At 37.8% G+C, this 4,824-nt stretch overlaps 1 pseudogene; it reads left to right on the forward strand.

Annotated features, from left to right (window-relative positions):
• Window positions 1–2,014: 2,014 nt before the first annotated feature.
• LOC113187984 (pleckstrin homology domain-containing family B member 2 pseudogene) lies at window positions 2,015–2,695 on the forward strand (annotated as a pseudogene).
• The last annotated feature ends 2,129 nt before the right edge of the window (window positions 2,696–4,824 follow it).

Below are 4,824 nucleotides of genomic sequence, written 5' to 3' on the forward strand. Positions count from 1 at the left end.
TAGGTGGACTTTGTGTTCCCACCATGAACAGCCCTTTCAGATCTTCACATTTTAATCATTGTTTTATTGGATGACATTAATTAGATGGTAAGCTCCTTAGGTAGAAAAAAATCAGTCTCCTTTACTGGGCAGGACACTCTACTATGCCCTTGTCATGTTTATCTCACTTGCCTTACTTGAGGCATGGTATTTTATACACTAAGAAACAGAGTCTTGAAGAATAACAGACACACTAGCCAAGATCACATGACTCACAGATTGTGGAACTCAGAATGAAATTTACAACCTTAAACTTATCAGCTTCAGTTTAATGCTGTTTTCTTGTTCTTGGTGGCTATTTATATTACCCTCAGATTTAGGATAATATGTAAAATTAATCTCATTGTTTATTACTCTGAAGTTGATTTTGCTAATATTATCCCTTTATTATTTATCATCCCTTTATATTATTTGCTATAATATTGTCAACTGATTTTTAAGACCACTGAACAAGTAATCCAATGTGCTTCTACTTATAACCAATTCACTTTAGTCAGAGTTAAAAGCAATATTATAGGAGAAAGACATTATTTTTGCATAATATTTACTCTTTTCCCTCCCTTGGGGATAAAGAAAATGTTAACTTCAGTCCAAATAGAAATTGTGCTACAGTAAATAACTTTTAAATATGTAAAATTTGCTTTTCCCATTTGGGCACTTAAAGATTTTAGTCCATTAATTGGAATTGAGAATTTGAGTTATTTAGCATGGAGAATAAAAAGATTATAAAAAGTTAATATTTTAGAAGACATTTTTGCCAATACACTGTTTATTAAGAGTAGTTATGACTTACTTTATTTATTTATTACTTGAATATCTTGTGCTCTTTGATTGAATATAAAAGATATTAACTTCAGTGTTGTCACGTGGTGCACTCCTGTAATCCCAACAGCTCAGGAGCCGGAGGCAGGAGAATCTGGAATTCAAAGCCAGTCTCAGCAATTTAGGGAGGCAATAAGCAACTCAGAGAGACCCTGACTCTCATAAAGTACAACATATGGCTAATGATGAGGCTAAGTGGTTGAGTGCCCCTGAGTTCAATCCTCGGTACCCACCCCCCAAAAAAATAAATAAATAAAAGTTTTTAACTTCAGACAACTTCATTTAAAAGAGAAGGACTTAGTACAATGGTACAGAAATATGCCATAGAAACTCAGGCAAGCCAGCCCTCATTAGGTGGATGAAACCAGAAAAGAGAAAGCTAAGTAGAAACTAGGAAGATTTCTTTTCCTAACTCACATTTCCCATTCTCTGTCCACTCTTTCTCTGTAAACTAGCTTTTATGATTCTCAGTTCACAAATATTAAAGGTCACATCTTCACAGCCCTATTTGCTCCCAGGACTCCTTTTCTCAACACAGGGTCACATTGAGATAAAAAAAAAAAAAAATCTTAGTCCCATTTCCAAATTCAATGGGAAAAGATCTTGATTCAGTTTATTACCAACAATGTCACTATATTATTTAAATATAAATGTTTGGGACTGTATTAATTTTTTATGCAGCATAAAATTTATCACAAATTGAGAGGTTTAAAGTAATGTAGTTTTATTATATAGAAGTTTCCAAGAGTTGGTACTAAAATTGCAGCTTATGAAGCTGCTAAGTGTTGACTGGGCTGCATTCTCAGTAGGAGGCACACCTATAAAAGAATCTGCTTCCAAAATTTCTTAGATTACAAACCCATTCAGTGCCTTGAAGCTGTACAGTCTATAGTCAGAAGTCCATCCATTCTGACTGGTTGTTGACTAGTCCTCAGGCCCGAGAGGTCACATAGGACAATTCCCTGTCCTATCCTTCTTAATGAGCAGTTCACAATGTGGTCATTTGCTTCTTTAGGTCCTGTAAAAGGACCTCTCTCTAGCTTAAATGAAGCCTTATGTAAGAAACGCCGTGGTCAGAGCCCAAGAATGTAGCAGCGTCCTTGGGCTACTAGCATGATTCTCACCCACAGCCCAAGCATTCACAGGTGAAGAGATGGTGTTTGTGAAGAGTGGATGGTTGCTGTGACAGAGTACTATTTTGAATTATTGGAAGAAGTATGGGTTTGACCTGTGGTCAGATGGTCACCTGATCTATTATGATGGCCAGACTCAGTAAGTTATTGAGGAAAAGGTCTATATTCGGGTGGAATGCATCAATATCTGCACAGGGCACGAGAATCAGGATATTTAGCCTCCAGATGGGAAGCCAAAAGCCTGTCTGCTGCAGATTGTTTGCCGAGATGAGAAAACTATCAGTCTTTGTGCAGAAAGCACAGATGATTGTTTGGCCTGGAAATTTGCACTTTAAGAATCCAGAACAAATATAGTTTACATTGGCTCAGAGAAGATAGTCATGACTGTTTCACCCTCTCCATACACAGTCTATGCTGCACCAACTGCATATGGCTATTGTTCATACAGTGGTGCCTAACCGTCAGGAACTCAGGTTGTCTATGTTGCCAAAGTCCAGGTAGACCCTGTGCCCTACCAGTTCCCATACGCAGGACTTTTTGGACAATAATCTGCTATACAAGTCATCATTCATGAACTGAATCTAGAAAACAACAATGGCCTGTCACTAGGCAGGTTGGCTGGAGTGGCCACAGGCATGGCCTTGGAGTCTCTGTTCTGGAGCTTCCAGAATCTTCAAGATCTTAATGTGCTTAGCTTCTGATAATCCTGTGTGCAATAATATGTTTTGCAGGGCATTTCTGTTTGTGAGAAAAAGTTTTTAATAATAGTTTTAATAGTTCTTTTGGAAGTAGTGACCTAATAATTATAACTAATCTGCGTAAGAAGCACAGAGAAGGTTTTGAACTGTGTTGTTTGGCTAATCACATTGGGGCTCTGGCTCATTCTCAGATGTTCCTTATTCAACTCTTAGAATACCTTACTTTCAACATACCTGTCTTGAAAGGCATTTTCTTTCCACAGTTAGGTATAGTGCTGAATGGATAATTTATTTTCATGTTGTACAATAATATAGTGATGAATGAATGAATGGTTGTGGCAAGGAAACTACAGCTTCTTTCCATTTAACCTCACACTTTCAAACCTCAGACAGAATTGGCTGCATGTTACTTTAGGAGTTGTGGACTGGTATGCGGCCAGGTGACTTCCGAAGGTAGTGGTGTAAAAGCTCCACAACCTGCCCTCTGGGGCTCTGTGGAGTCACCAGCAAGGCTGACGGCTCAGGATGACAGGAGACAGGGCCCCTTTAAAGGTGATGCTTCAGAATCTGCCTAATGCTAGAGCTGCCTATTCTCCTGGCATTCCTGTGTGTTTTTTGTAGTAACACTTCGAAAGCATCCTATGTTATAAATTAATTTGAGCCTCAGGGTTTTAAGTCTTTATATTTAAAACCTGAAGAAGGCAGAACAGTAACAAGTGTATGGAGCTAAATTATTCAGAGATATATCTTAAGTGTCTGCTTTATGTATATTTATTGCCCACTAAGCCTACTCATAACCTATTTTTCTATTTGTTGAGAAAGTAATATTAGAAGAATGGGAAGGAAAATGGAGGGAGAGCCACAATTCAGAGTGCTCTTGCTTCCGGCCTCCTGGGGATCACACTGGGTGCAGAACACTTTCCTGGCCTCTGAAGGCCTGTCCTGTGGAGGAATACAGCACTGTGGCTAGTCACCAGCTGTTGCAATGGACTGGGGCTGGGGGAAATTTGAGTTGTAGTTGAGAAATAGGGCCTATGGGCTGAGGGACTTGCTCAAGATAGCAGTCACCCTGATCAGGACCTTAATCTTTATTTTATTCCTAATCTACTCATGATAGAACTTGAAATATTTAATTTCAAGCCCCCAAATGTGTGAAGCTCCAAAAACCCACAGTCCTCTATTTCTGTCAAATACTTGTATTTCTTACATTATGAAATATGTATTTAAAAAATTATATTTGTTACTTCATGTATTAAAAGCTGCTAATTATTCCAATTTTCTTTCCTGCATGTTCTAAATAGTGTATTTTCATTAAGGTGTGTCACCACAGTGACCTGCCCCACATTTTGTTTGGTTCAATTTTTGAAAATACACTCAAGGAAGCACAAATTCTGTTGTGATTGTGCTTGGCTACATACATGGCTCTCTTGTTTCACTACTCAGCTTGCTCCATCTCTTGATCTGTTCAAGCCTTTGAATAGATGGCCATGGAATGCCAGATGCTTATTGGAAATAGTAGGGTCCACAGTCTGTTTTTCTAACTATTCCTAGGGGAGTCTTTCATAAGAGAGTGTCTATTTCTAGCTGAAAGGAAGTGCACTCATCTTTATGTAGAGATATGATGTGTGACAACATGATATTGATGGTTTAAAGTATTGTTGCAACATGTAATGTTGACTTTATATCCTGTGTCATAAGAATTACTTTTGTTTGGATTATAATCATTATTAAAGATGTATGCTGTACTTCCACACACACACAAAAGAATTCCCCATCATCTTTATCATATAATACCACCTGTTCATGGAAATGGCACACTATAAGTGACTTGACATATTCTGTTGGTTAGAAGCAAGACTGGAGGGATAATAAAAGTGTGTAACTCATTGAACTTTACCAGGTGTGACTCCTTAAGAATGTGTCCAGCACAATGTCCCACCTCTATGTACTGTACATGTTACAAGGAAGGAAAACAATTATTATAATTGGATGAGATAATAGACATAATAGAAATAGGGCCTATATATAATCAGCTAATAGCAGCTATCTATAATGTTTGCAAAACCCAAGTGATATTGATGTGATTTGGTACTATTTTGGTGGGGGAGTTCAATCAATAAAATCAATAATTT

Source organism: Urocitellus parryii, chromosome 4 (assembly GCF_045843805.1).
Source record: "Urocitellus parryii isolate mUroPar1 chromosome 4, mUroPar1.hap1, whole genome shotgun sequence".
NCBI lineage: Eukaryota > Metazoa > Chordata > Mammalia > Rodentia > Sciuridae > Urocitellus > Urocitellus parryii.